Genomic DNA, 15,302 nt, shown 5'->3' on the forward strand with positions numbered 1-15,302 from the left:
TTTTTGTGCCTGGAGCAGGAGAGTGGGATGGAGAGAGGTGGAGCCAGAGCCAGCCAAGGGAGTCTCAAGTGAGATGATGTCCTGCTGCTACGCACATTTGCCGGACATTTCAACATTGGAATTGGCATCAGTAGGCCCAGGGTCTTGTCTTGGCTGTCCCACTGACTGTGTGATCTTGGACAAGCCTTTTCTCCTCTGGAGACAAGCTGGAAGGTCTCCAAAGACCTTTCAGCTCTGAAATTCTGTTGAGTTTATGGATTGGATGAATACGTAATGAACAACCAGATGAATTCTCCTGGCCAGCCTGTTTTCCAGATGAAATCGGCCACCCTCCTCTTCACGGTTTTTCCAGTGTCCTCGTCTGGCTGGTTCATCCCTGCAGTGCACTCAGCTGTCCAGATACCCCAAGGTGGGGAAGCACCCGTGTCTTGTGAGCTATCTCAATCTCTTACCACTCTCTTACCCAGAAGTACCTGTCCTGTGTCCTCACCTGCTCCACAGAGCCCTGGGAGATGATGGCGCAATCTGAAAATCCAGTTCATGCCAAGGTGCTAATGTCCATGACAACATTAAATTCTTTCGGATTGTTGAGAGCATCTAAGTAAATCTCATCCTTTTACAGTTGAGTAAACAGAACTGAAGAGGGAAAGTGACTTGGCCAGGCTCTCACAGTGAGTCAGGAGTAGAGAGAGGAGGTCTCCTCACTCACACAGTTCACACATTCCCTAGACCAGTATTAATTGAGCACTTACTGTGCTATGTGTCGGGTATAGAATGAAGAATAAAATTCTGACCTTCCAGGAGGTCAGGGGAAGAAGAACACACGCCAATTATCATGAATCAGTGGGTTTAATAAAGTGATGAAGATATGCACAGGGTATTATGGGGCCATCAGAGAAGGGCCTCCAGACTAGCCTGGCAGGTTCATCAAAAGCTTCCTGGAATAGGCCACATCCACAGGGCCTTGGAGAATCAATGGGAGTTAGCCAGGTAGAGAAGGACATTCTAAGTGGGGGATATACACAGTTAATGGCTCATGCATCCCAGATAACATTTGCTTTTTAACTAAGGCCTTAACCAAGGAAGCAGATTGCATGAGAAATTGTGGAGCTTGTAAGGAGGGTATTTTGGGGGTGGGGAGAACCTTTCAGAGCTTTCATATTACTCCACACGGTCAGCCAACTTACTGTCCTGTGTAAGGCAGGGGAAGAGGAAAGGCGTGAGTCCCAAGTGGACCTGAGTCAGCACCTTTAGCTTGGTGGTGGCTTGTTACAAATGCCTGTCCCAGGCTAAATATCCTAAAATCCCAGACTCAGGGATTACCGCTTGGATAGCTGTCAACAAGCGTCCCTCTTCCAGGCTGTGAGCCCTACTGGCTTAAAAAGAGAATGGAAACCAGAGCTTCCCTAGGGCAGGAACAGGGAGGTTAGGCCAGTCCTAAAGGTGGCGTAGCCTTGGTTTGCTTCCGGTGCTAGCTAGGAAGAAGCATGAACTTCAGAAGAAAGGTGAACTTTATTCTGCCAGCACTGGAGTGCATCCCTGTTCCTGACCCTGGAAGCCTTCTCGCCCTGAGATCCAAGGCAGGAGAAACTTCCTCCTGGAGGAGGAGTGCTGCAGGGAGGATGGCCGGGAAGCCCTTAAGGGGGCAGGGGATGTAGTAGGCACAGGTACAGACTGACTCTAAGATGCTCCATGCCATCGATGAACTTCATCCGGAGCTCCAGGCGGCCCCAGGTGGGCAGGGCTTACCTCCTGTGCTCTGTTCACCTTTCTTCTTGCCAGCATGTATAGGCGGCCGCTCTTTCCTCAGTACTTCTGACTTTCCCTCTCCTTACGCTAACAGTACCTAGCACAGACTCTGGTTCAGGGGGCATTTGAATCAAGCCACTGCCTTACTTGGCTGGTGGGTATGTGGCTGTTCACCCAGTCCTATTGGGCTAGAGGAAGAGGAGAAAAAGGTATCAGAGATGAGACCCTTCCCTTGGCAAGCTCAGGTGATCAGAAGAATGGCCCCAAGCTGCATGGGAACTTTCCCCAAGAGTACCCCAATATTAAGCTGTTCGATTTGGGTCCCTTCATCTGCTCTCCACCCACAGCAAGAGTGGGTCTCAGCTGGGACTGATGAATCAGTATATTGGGGGGGAAACGAGGCATTATTGTCAGTTATCCTGGAAGAATAGCCAGACAGTGTACCCGGCGGATGCAGGATTACTAAAAATGAAAATTAACCAATTAGTTCTTTATCCCACCCAGAGCTCAGGTAGGGGAGGAGGAGCCAGCCCCTGGGCCTTTCAGTGAGATCTGGTTATCCAAGGTGAGGCAGGAGTTTCCAGATACCCTCAGTTCCTAACCAAGGGGGACAGGGGGTGTGAGAACAGAATGAGTATTGCCAGGAAATCAATAGAAACTGAAGAAGCATTTAGTTTCTGAATGCAACAGCACCTGAACTCAACAGGGGGTGTTGAGACCCTGGTGGAGGTGAAGAAACTCTTGTTTTGCATCAGAGGAACCAATTATCAGACAACCCCTTTGCTGATGTTTGACAAATAGCATGACAGGGAAGATAAGTCCCACAGGGCTCCCAGAGCCGAGTTTGAGATATTTGTGTAGCATCCATTTAGTAAAAATTGAAATGCATTGCTTGTATCTGCCCCTGACACACACACACACACACACACACACAATTTCTATGCCCGTGTGTATTGGTGACTGGGTGCATCAGACCGTGCATATAAAATACATCAAACTGAAATAAGAACAAAGCCCTGGAGACTACTGTGGTTCAGTATCTCTGGACACATAATGGAAATCCTCGCCTTTGACTGCCCAGGCCTTCTACCTAATAGAGCTTTGGGAGAAGAGGAAGCTGCCTTGACCTCTGTCACAAAGTTGTTAAAGATTCCGAAGTCTCATTAATTTAATGAGAAATACCTCGGCCTTCCTTCTGTCTACGGATCCAGCGATTTCCAATTATTCACAATCAAGAGAGTCTAATAATAAAAATCTGCCCATTTCCCAAAGCTGGTATTATCACAACAGGCGTTGCTGGCTCTGAGTACCAGCAGTGTGCCAGACGCCATGCCCAGCACCTTCCACTCAAGATCTTTAACCCTCAAAATAACACTGCAAGGTGGGTGTTCTGGTTCTACGCAGTACGAAAGTGAGGCTCGGAGATGTTTAAGGGTTTTCACTCAATAAGTGGCGGATGTGAGAATCTGCTTTTTACCTCCCAGCCCACATCTTGTACTTGTCAAACTGATCTTTTTGGCTTTTCTGTGCTGTATTGGTTTTCTATTGCTGTGTAACAAATTGCCACAAAGTTAGCACCTTAAAACATCAGCATTTATTAGTGCAAAGTCACGTAGGTCAGAAGTCCAGCATGGCATGACTGGCTCTCTGCTCAGGCTGAAATCTGAATGTCACCGACTACGTTTTCATCTGGAGCACAGAGTCCCCCTCCAAGCCCATTCCTATGGTTGGCAGAATCTACTTCCTTTACTTCCTTGTGGTTATAGGAATGAAATCTGTTTTCTTGCTGGCTCTTGGCTAGGGACAGCTTAGCCTCAAGAGACCATTCTTGGGTCCTTTCCCCATGACTGCTCCATCTCATCAACAGGGAACCTCCCTCTAGTCCAACCCCTCGCTCACTTCATATCTCCTCGGCTTCCTCTTTTGCAAATAGTCAGTGAAAACTCTTTGCTTTTAAAGGACTCTTAGGTCAGGCTCATCTGGATAATCTCCTTCTTTGAAGCCAACTGCGTCATATAGCGTAACCTAATTGCAGAGGTAAAATTCATCATAGTCACAGTCCTGGAGAGTGTGTGTGTGCGTGTGTATGTGTGTGTGTGTTTCTTGGGGGTCATCTTAGAATCCTGCCTACCACACATGCCAACTGTGTAAATTAGTTTACTTATTTTCCTTTCTCCTCTACCATCTGGTGAAAGGGTATACAAGGAGAGATCTGGGGCCAGGGCACCGGAAGGAGAGTGCTGGAGACACTTGAGGCAGGAAATCCATACATCCCTTGATCATGCAAATGATAAACTCTGTGTTGTCTCTGCTGGAGCAAGGCAGAGCTCAGGGCAGGGCCCATCCCTTGCATCCTGATGATGGCCTGTAAGCCAGCCCCTGAGGGAAAACTGACAGCCAAGGCAAAGGGGCAAACCAAGGCCTCTTGAAACTGCTGTGGCTAGCAGGGAGGCTGGTGGCCCTGAGGAATTTGGGCCCTGCTGAGAAGTGTGTTTGAGATTTAATGAATGTTTGGAAAGCAGAGGGAGACTGAGAATAAAAGGCATTATGGCAAATCGCATTATTATTATTATTACATTATAAGTGCTATTGTATTACAAGCACCATTAGGAGTAGCAATTGCTGTTATTATTAAGCAATCCAGCTTCTCCATCCTCAGCGTCAGGCTCCACTCCATGTCAAAGGCATCGACAGCTCAGTGAATCACCATCTGAAGCTTCCCTCACGTTCACAGCCCAGTGGCAAGCCTGAGGCCTGCCCATCCCACTGAAGCCTCCAGCCATAGCTCACGTGGTAGATGCCTCTCCTGTGAATTCCAAAGCTGGATTTTCATCTTGGCAGAGAGTTAAGATAGTCCTAAAACCATTCCTGATCATAGTGCTCTCTTGCTTAAAACCCTTCGGTGTCTGTCTCCCCATTACCCTCAGGATAAAGTCTGAACCCTTTAACATAACTCCGGTGACCTCCCGTTCCCACTGCACACCCCAGCCATACTGAAGGACTTGCAGGTCCCTGAATCTGTCATAAGCTCTTGCTGTTCTGGGGCTCTGCACATGCTGTGGTTTCTCTGTTCATGAAACTCCTCTTTACCTCTTTATCTGGCTGACTCCTGCTCAGCTTTCGGGTCTCAACTTGCAGTCAACCCTCAGCTCAGGAATATCAGCAGCAATTCTGGTAGAAGAGACCACTTTATACGTGCCGCACTGTGTAATTAACCACACTTCAGGACTTGCCCTCCACCTGCTACTAAGTTTAAGCATCCTGAGGACAGGCATGGGGTGTGCTTATTGTTCTATTTCTAGTGCACAGCATGATGTGTGTTCTCAAGGAGACCTTCATGTTTTTGTTGAATGAATGGAGGAATGAGTGAAACTAAGATCTAAAAAGTGTCCAAGAGCTGAAAAACTGTTATTATTTGATCCTGCTGCCAATATGGAGCACGTAAATTAGTCAGGAGCAGAGGCCACTGATTGACAGCATCACTCATCTTCCTAAACAACTCCTTGTACCCCTGGTGAGATGGTGGGGCTGGGGGTGCCTGGGATCTCTGCATGCCTGATTCTAATGTGTTGGGACCTGGGAAAGGAGAGGTTTAGTACCTGATGTATAAACAGGAGGCCTGATCGGTGAATCCTGATCCGTGCTTGAAGAAGAAAGCAAGCCTGCAGAAAAGCGGTAGCTCACTGCAGCCTAGGGGGAGAGCCCGAGGTGTCCACCAGTTCTCATGTCAATTTGACCTCCTGAGGTTTCAGCTGCACAGTTAACCACACAGTTAATAACTACTTTTTTCGCACCCAGAGACCCAGAACAGTCTTGTAGATTAAAAAAATGAAGACAGACCCAGCCGCTGCCGAGGAGGTAAGAGGGCTTTCCTCCTGGCCTCTGCCTTCCTCTTCTGGGAAGCGTATGACTGAAGGCTTTGTAAAGGTAGTTCTACCCTGATGAGTGTTTGCAGGTGAACATTAACTAATTTAATGAATGTGTATTGAGCACTTGCTAAGCACAAGGTACGGTGAAGGGGATAGAGCATTGAACAAGATGGAATATGGTCTGCCTTTGAAGTCCTGTTTGTGGACTCATGTTGGGAAAGAAAAGCAGAGAAAAGACAGAGTTCCCGGGAGGAAGGGATGTGCATGTCCAGGTTATGGGGCTAAATGAATACGAAACATGCAGGGAGAAGAATCCAAAGCTGGGAGATTTAGGACCAATCTCCTATTAAATGAAATTCATTGACAGGTATGAATTAGCCTCCCAGCTGCTACTGTCTTCAAAGACCTATTACACAAAAAGCCATCTCCCAGCCTACACAGACAGCACAGGCTTTGATGCAGATAAATAGACAGACAGGTACCACAGTTAAGTGGGCTTAGGAGGGAAGGAGAGGATGTAAGCGTGCCCAGGAGATGTTGGACTTCTGGTGGCTCCGGGGCTTTCCTGCAAAAAGGCTAAGAGGGGACTTCTGAGACAAGGGTCTGGGGCCTGGTTTCTGCGATGCATTAGATCCCAAGGAGCAGTGAATGGATCTAACTATGAAGAAGAGCCTTGGGCAGGTGAGAGGGCCAGGCTGCCAATGGGGTGAGATGAGGCACAGCCTGACAAGTGCTCCCTTCCTAAATGTTTTCAGTCAACAGCCTTGACTTCTTTCTATATGGGGTGCACCAGAGTGAACACTGATAATGTAAGTGCATTTATTTCAAATGGCATCTAGTCCTTGGAGAGGTAGCTTTGAACAAACTCGTGGTAAAAAGCTCCAAGTGATGACAGGTATGTAGATGAGGTGTAATGGGGGCATGATTGAGTGGCCACTTCTGCCAGGCTTGAGTGATGGAGGAGGTCAAGGTGGACACTGAGGAAAAGGTAGACAGGAATCATAGCATGAAAGGACTTATATGTCTAGCCAAGGGTTTGTAGGCAATAAAGGAGTCCTGTATGCAATAAAGGAGTATTCGGCGAGGGGGAAGTTCATGATCAAATTTGGAGTTTAGAAAGATCACTCCAGCAATAACATGGAGAAGGAAGTTGGAGAAGTGCAAGACTAAAGGAAGAGAAACCAGTGAGTCCGTAGTCTAGGACCCAGCTGGTGAGGATCTGATTTGAGGTAGAGATGATGGGGTGGAGGGCAGGGATCAGATTCAAGAGATGTAAAGAAATTAAAATGTCCTCAAATGACAATAAATGAGTGCATACCTGCTTACATGAATGAGATGGGGACAGTGAGAACATGGAAGTGGAGGATGCATTCTAAATTCTAGCTTGATTGACAGGTGGATCATGTGACATTCACAAAGAGGGAACCAAGGGAGGGAAGCAGATCCAAGTGGGAAGATAAAGAGTTCAAGTTAAAGAGTGATACAGTCTTAAGGCTATCTTCCTCCTTTTCAACTTCATAATAATATTCTAAGAAATTAGAATTGTTTAGTGTTCTCAGGACTCCTGGGGTGAGAACATTTGAAGTTGTCAATCATTAATAATCTCAGGGATGGGGTATGCCCCGACACCACCTCCTAGTGGCCTAGCCCGGTGCTGAGCACATGGTGGGGAAGATAGAATAAGGGAAGATAGAATAAGGGAAGATAGAATAAAGGAAGATAGAATAAGGGAAGATAGAACAAGGGAAAATAGAATAAGGGAAGATAGAATAATCACTGGTCTTCTTTGCCAAGGACCTGGATCTTAATTCCATATCTGTCTTAGGGGCAAGACATTTAACTCCTGGTCACCATGGTTTCCTCTTGTACCACATGTGAACATGAATAAAACCTGTTCTGTCCACTTCCAATTACGGTTGGGAGACCCAAAAGCAGTGCATGAAAGTGCCCTGTAAGCTTCATTCAGCCACATCCATGGAAGCATTTGATGTTATTATACTCAGTAATAAATTGATATTTCATAAATCACTTTGACGTGGGTGACATGAGGCTGCCAGCCTCCTCTCCCAGGCAGTCAGGGTCCAGGGCTGAGCATGCAGCAGAGAGGATCAAAGGCTGAGGCTTGGGTGAAAGCAGGCAAGACATGAGGGACTGCTGGAAACCCCACTGTTAAGGGGGTTAAGGATTTTAAACACCACTGTTAAGAAGCAGAGCCGGTTCTGGAGTGAAGAGGCTGCAAATAGGGACAGTTAAAACCCAAATGGGTCCAGGTGTTCACATTCGGAGAGATTTCAGAGGTCATAGAAGTGTTGGGGTGACACCTTTTATAAGTTGCCTGTGGCCCTGGTGGGAAGGGAGCTGTTAAGGTTCTGGGGCTACCTGGGGCTGAGGGCTTTATGCAGACACCGGAGATGGCCACCTTTGTGGCGTGATCTGGTGGGCTTCAGGAAGGCCTCCGCACACTGCCTTCCTCACAACCTGCTAATGATCCCTGAAAGTACATGAAACATGCATTCCTCGAGCTATTCTATTATTACTTCTAATAATAGTAATAACTCAAGGAGTCTGTATCATGCTTCCAGTCTGCACAGAGCTCTCCTATATATTATCATTTTTGAGTCTCACAATGGCACTGTGAAGTCTGATTTCCCCCATTTTAAAATGAGGAAACTTTTCTGATTAAAAAAGATAAAAATAAAGAAATTAAAAGATTTTTTTAAAAAAGATTGGTTTTTGGAATGTGGGATTTCAGAGAGGAAAATCTAGGTCAAAATGCCCACAGACAGTGTATGATGTAAAATGCCGCGACTCCAGACCCATACTCACTCTTTCCAGCATTATTATTCTCCTAACCGTTTAATTGAGCCCAGAAGGCAGTTTTTGGTTTCACTGATTTTTCTAGGTGCCAGGGACACAGCGGTGAGTGAGACAGTCCATTCTGCCTTCCAGGAGTTCACAGGCCAGCGGGGAAGTATTTGAGGCTCAAATAATGATGACCGTGGAGAGATTTTACTAGGGGTGGCTAAGGCTGCTGGACAGCTCTCAGCAGAAGTTGGCCAAGTTCACCAAGCTGCATTCGACTGCCTGTTTCTCTGAGCCATCGTAGCCACACAAGCCTGCAGTTGTACTGCATTGGCTTCGAATTCCTTCCCACCTGCTGCACCTGGTACTTGCTGTGACTCCTTGTCTGGGTTCCTCATGCTGAACAGATGCGATGTGAGGCGAACCTCAGCTCTCCCATGTTCTCGGTGAAGTGCTCAGTTTTGCCTGGCACACAGTTGGTGGTCAGTAAATTGTAGGAGTTATTATTAGAATTACTGCTTTCTTGTGATTATTCATGGTTGGAAGATCTGGAATTTCAACTAAAGGCATCTATCTCAACACAAATCGCCACACCAAGCAATTAGCATCTTATGGTGACTTATTTTCTTTTTCGAGACAGAGTCTCTGTTACCCAGGCTGGAGTGCAGTGGCACCATCTTGGCTCACTGCAACCTCTGCCTCCCGGGTTCAAGTGATTCTCCTGCCTCAGACGCCCGAGTAACTGGGACTATAGGCACATGCCACGCAACCACGCCTGGCTAATTTTTGTATTTTTAGTAGAAACGGGGTTTCACAATATTGGCCAGGCTGGTCTTGAACTCCTGACCCCAGGTAATCCACCTGCCTTGGCCTCGCAAAATGCTGGGATTACAGGTGTGAGCCACTGCGCCCAGCCTGTGGTGACTTATTTAGCAAAACTTTTCCCATTTGACAAGTAGCTAAGAATCATCTCTTTCCAAGCAAAGAGGAAGAGAAAGAGAAAGGCAAGACCTCCAGGCCAGATCTTTCCTTTTGGCAGGGCCCAGCAGTTCAGGGGGACCAGGAAAAGGGAGGAGAGTGGGGCAGCGCACCCACTTTGGTGACACCGGCAGCACGGAGGATAGATTGCACTTGGACAGAAGAGGACTCCCAGGCCGCGAGTGCCTGTGTGCCAGGCACTGCTCATGGATTACCCGTGCAAGGTGGATGCTCTTACCCACACTTTACAGGTGAACACACCGAAAGTTCAGAGACCCGCCTGAAATCAGCCAGCCAGTATGTGGTCAAATGAGGGTTTGAAACCAAGACTGCCTTATTTTAAAACTTGTGCTTTTTCTAATACATGCTGCTGTTTCGTGATGAGATTGCCACATTGCACAATGCCAAGGGGCACCATTCACATGGTCATCAGTATAAATGGAACCTGGGAGTTGAACAGTATGGTGGCTAGGTATCCCAAAATCACAGGCATGATCTCCATTAAATAGCAGCTATTGCAGAGGAGAAATGACGAGGCCTGGTGGGATTAGAAAGGAAGGGACAGCTTCAAGAGACATTTAAGAGATAGGTTTGACAGAATTGGCAGTTGACTGGGTGTGGAGTTAAAAAATAAGGGAGTCGAGGCTGTCTGAAGTTTCTAGCTTAGGTGCCTGGGAGAATAGTAATGCACGTATTGGTTAGGAAGGCAAAGGGGAAGGGGCTGTTGGGCAGAAAACATCACGGAATGCCGCTTCCCCTACTTACCCATCTGGCCTGAGTTAGGAGACGAACTTGATTTAAGGACACCTCCTGGACCTGTGCTTTGGTTTCTTGCTTTTCTACTTCAGGTCAAACACAGAAACTTAATCTGGGTCATTAAATGTTCTTGTGCTTTTAGCTGTAGTTGACTAACCTCGTCCTGTCCCCAGGGTTGACTAAATCCAGCCCCCAGTGACAGGACTGGACTGCTTAGCCCAGCTGAACATGTCCTCAGGGCACTGCTTCCCCCAGACCTCCCTTGCAGAAGCTGCCCACAAGGTCTGCCCAGCCTTTCCCTTATCCCTCCGTGTTCCCAGATACCAGACACTGAAGCTCTGTATTTCTTGGCACCAGACCCTGTGTGGTGTAAGGCATGGTCAGCCCCTTGCAGCCATGGTAATCTCACAGTTTCACAGGCCCTCTCTTCCTCTCTTCCTCCAACAAAACTACCTCAGCTCTAGGACCTCTGCTTGTCTGAGCCCATCCCCAACTCAGCCCCTACGCAGAGCCTGTTCTTGCTCCCTGGCCCAGGTGATGAATAGGCAGTAGACCCATGAAGCTTCCTGCAGCTCACGGTGAATGGATGCCTGTTGGTAAACCAGGACATTGGACATGGCACATCTGCTGCAGAAAGTGAGGGGTGCCCTTCCATGTAGCTCTCAAGCCGTTATCCATGAGGCCTTCCTTCATCCCAGGATAACATCCCCCTGTATCCACTTGTGGTTCTGACCTGACCTTCAACTATAGCTATTTGGACCCTTCCATACCATTGTATACACAAAGATTTGCACACATGTATGCACATGTGCACACACACACACATGCACACAGTTTTAAAAATGTTTTTCATGTGAAAGCCCAGTGATAAGAAAGCAAGCCGTCAGGATTTTTAAAAATACAGTAATGCAATTCACAGGCGACAGTCAGTGGTTAGCACAGCTTCTACGCATGTTTTTACACCTTCTGGAGGTGTGACAGTGTGTGCTCGGTGTTAGAGTTGGCCACAGTGAGACCCAAGGCATTAAGATGTCGTCAATCAACTGTCCTCAAAACAGCATTGACCAAACAGCTTCTAGGTATCAAGCACTCTGTAGCTGCAATGTGAAGTTCAAAAATGAGGCAAATGTATCTTTACTTCCTGGAAACACACAGCCCTCTGTAGAGAGAGGCCACGGGTGTGAACAAAGACTGCAACACGGGGTCTGTCACAAAGCCACCCACACGTGGAGTCGTGGAAGACCTGGTCCTGGTCTCTGCCCCACCACTTGGCTTTACCAGGTTTCATTTGCTCTGTACTTCACCCTGGTTTGGGACAATGGGAGTCGACGCTTGTTGGGAGCAGGGACCCTCAGGACATCCCTTCCTGGGACATTTGTAAGAAGAGGATCAAGGTCCCCATGAGGACCTGTTCCACCTGAGGGACTGCTTCCAGCCCTTTCTGTCATTGTATGAAGGTTACAACCAGCCAGGCAGTGTGGCTGGGGCGGGGTTGGGGAGGCACAGTGGGAGCCTAAGTGAGCCAGGTGTGCATTCCTGGGTAGGACTCAAGATGGGTGGGCAGCAGAAACTGGGTGAACTTTAATCCCTTCCATTCCTGAAATGTGTTAGTTTTATGAACTATCTGTCTCCACAAAATGCCCCCACCACTTGACTTTGGATTTATAAGAAATGTTTCTCTGAATAGATGTAGAGTAACATTTCCCAGATTACGTTCTGAAGCATGCTACTGCCAGGCACTCATGGATTTTGGAGGAGGAAAAAAAACCCACGGTCCTGATTTGTTCCATGGTCAGTGTGTTTGGGAAATTCAGGGTTAAACAAAATGAAACCAGCTGCTTCGCTGCTGTACTTTTTTCAGCCTTTAATAGGCTAGTGAGTATTATGAATCTTGAAAAGGCAGATATAATGTGCATTGTTTTCCAGCCTTATTTGAGCATGGAAACTTGTCTTCATGAAATTTCTGGAAACCTAATGCCCTGAGGAACACACTTTGAGAAATACTGGCACAGAAGATGTTCATTGTTTGTAAACTAGCGGTGGTCAGCTATTTCCCATGTTCTTTTAGACAATAGTCTTCAATAGCAGCAGGAAAGTCTAAGTTTAGATGAAAAGAATTTCCTAACTGTAAGGCTTCTTAGATACTAGAACCTTAGAGTGTCGTGGGAAATGGCAGTAAAAGAATGTGCCCCTCCCCCTTCCTTGTCCTTCCACAGGCTATCCCATGAGTCATTATAAACAGAACAAATTATCAAGGAAACTTCTGGAATCTTTTTATCTTTTTATCTGGTTTGGCCTTTGAAAGTTGCGTATAATTGAGGGATAAGAAGATAGGAATAAAAAAGCAGGAAGACAGACTGGCTGACTTCTGGGTAGACTGTCTCTAAGTGTCTGTAATTAACTCATTCATTCTTACTCCACCTAGAACATGCATTTGAAGGGAATACCTTCCTAACTTAGGTTTCCAAGACAAGTGGAACTGAAGAGGCAGAGAGCCAGAAGCTGCCCCAGATTTCACTGTGGTCTTTCAGTAGCTGTTGTATTTGCCAAATATGATGCTAAGCTTTGCATGCATCTTACTTGTTCCTTGAAATAACCTATAAGGTTGCTAATGTTGTTTCTTTTTTAAAAACGAGTATCTGAAGCCCAGAAGGTTACAGACCTTGCTTAAAGTCATACAGCCAGTGCGGTAAGGAACCTGGATTTGAACACCAAAGCCTGAGTCCACTATATCACCCCAGCTGCCACTGTGAATCTGTGAACATCCAGGGCCTCAGGGCTTCCTTAAAATGAGCCTCCATCCATCAGGCTATGCATGTGGGGAGAGGATGGAGTTGAGCTGATGTGTCTGCCCACAATGATAAGGAAGCCAGGGAAGAGGACATTTTCCAGCCCCTGCCAACTGTGCCCAGGTTTGCCCACAACAGTCTGGCTCTGCCCCAGTCACTGCACCCTTGCCAAATGAATCTTCTTCTCATTAGCCGTCTGCCCCCTTGTGCCTACCGATAGCCCACAGCACATGGGCAGCTGCCCTGTTAGAGAGATGGGAGATAATATCAGTGTAGGAATCAGTACATTCTCTGGCATGTCCTTGTTCCCCTAATGGGAATGTGGCAGGATCCAAAATACACTTAATCCTTATCCAAATCCACTCTGTCAGGCATTGGTGGCTTCAAAGGAAGCTTGGTACCTCCAGTTGGCACGTGTAAGCTAATGAATCCAGGCTGTGGGCAGGTGAGCTCAGGCCTGCAGCCTGAGACCTTGGCAGTGACTGGAGCTGTGTGGCAAGGACACAAGGGTGGTGCCAGGGGCCTACAGCAGCTAAGTCTTCAGAAGAGGAGACTGCCTGGAGGAAAGCAATATTTCTGCCTGCCTGGCCAGAAGGAAAGCCCAAGGCACTTGCCATCTGTCTTGTCAGGCTGAGTAGCTGATGGGCTAGTCCTTGGGTCTGGAAGTCCTGTGTACCCCCAGGGTGTGGAGCTGTGTGCGAGGCACTTGGAATGAACATGCAATGAATGTGATTTTTGTGTGAAAAGGTGGCCTGACACACATTTGAAGGCATCTTTCTGGGAGCAGGGATCAGTGAGCTGGATAATCTACACCCTCTTGACTGGTTTCGCTGTACAGGGCCCAGGGAGATCTTGGGGGCCAGGGCTCCCAGCTCAGAGGAGGACACTGCCCCTCTCTATAACTCTAACTGGCCTTGGTGCACTCACACCTGCTGACTATCACTTGGCCCCACCCGGCTGATTGCATGAGGACCGTGGGTTGCAGGGAGAACGCCTTTGAGCTTCTAAATATCACTGCCTTAGATGGGGTTTCCCTGACTGCCTCATCTAAAGTAGCAGTCCCTCACCCCAAGTCCCATCCCCCTAGCTATACGAAATGATGATGAATTTGTTTCCTGACTATCTGTCTCTTCCAATAACTGCAGGCTTCCTGAGGGCAGCAAGTGTGTCTCTCTCATCCGTATCCTCCATGCCTAGAACCATGTCTGGCACATGATAAATGCTTAAATGTTTATCAAGTGAATGCAAAAATTAGTGGTAAATGAAGGCACCACCCTACCCACAAACCCTCAGGTTGAGGTTCTGGGAAAGCAAACTTGGTTTTGGCATTCCCCCGCTGACAGTTCCCTTGAGTTCCATCACACCTAGGACAAAGGGCACATTCGCAAGCCTGGCATCCTCACTCTTATGGTCTGGCGTCTGCTGACTGCCCCAGCTTCGTTTCTCACCATCCCTCTCCCAGGCCCCCTTGTATCCAGTGTGCTAACCCATGCTTCAGGTGTATAAGACTTAGGGTCCCACTGGAAATGCAAGCTCCTGGGCCTCAGCTCCACAGATTCGGGTTCAGGTGGTGTTAGGTGGGGTTCAGGAATCATCCTTTTTTTTTTGAGATGGAGCTTTGCTCTTCTTGCCCAGGCTGGAGTGCAATGGCACAATCTCAGCTCACTGCAACCTCTGCCTCCTGGGTTCAAGTGATTCTTCTGCCTCACCCTCCCAAGTAACTGGGATTACAGGAATACACCACTACACCTGGCTAGTTTTGTATTTTTAGTAGAGATGGAGTTTCATCATGTTGGTCAGTCTGGTCTCAAACTCCTGACCTCAAGTGATCCGTCCGCCTCGGCCTCGGAAAGTGCTGGGATTACAAGTGTGAGTCACCGCACCCAGCCCTATCATTTTTTAAAAAGGAACCTGGATGATGCTGACGGTAGAATCACACTTTAAGAAGTGACGTCTTCATCAAAGTACAAGTACAGCACGGGCAGTTGACTGAAAGGGCCATGCACTTTCTCAGCTCTGTGCCCTTGTATATGTGGGGATTTCTGGCTGGAGTAGCCTTTGACCACCCACAGTTCTCCACCCAGAAAATGCCTATATATCCTTCAAGACACCGCTCAAGCATCCCACTTCCCGTGGAAAAAAACCCCATGTGCCTAGTGCTGCCTCCACTGGGCACATGGCTTTTTTCTTTCTTTCTCTAGCTAGTGCATCTTGTATATACTTGTTTAGAGATCATTCTGCTTTTTTTTTCCTCCTCCACCCTCCACTATTACAGTGTTAACTCCTAGAAAAACTACTCTCATTAACTCTGGACTCCTAGGTCCCAACAGACTGTCTGGTGTTCTCTGGACTAGAATGA

At 47.5% G+C, this 15,302-nt stretch overlaps 1 protein-coding gene across 18 annotated transcripts in view; it reads left to right on the forward strand.

Annotated features, from left to right (window-relative positions):
• GRIK4 (glutamate ionotropic receptor kainate type subunit 4) overlaps positions 1-15,302 on the forward strand; it is a 483,018-nt gene that overhangs the window by 340,028 nt on the left and 127,688 nt on the right. The window lies entirely within an intron of this gene.

This window comes from Macaca fascicularis, chromosome 14 (genome assembly GCF_037993035.2).
Source record: "Macaca fascicularis isolate 582-1 chromosome 14, T2T-MFA8v1.1".
Lineage (NCBI taxonomy): Eukaryota > Metazoa > Chordata > Mammalia > Primates > Cercopithecidae > Macaca > Macaca fascicularis.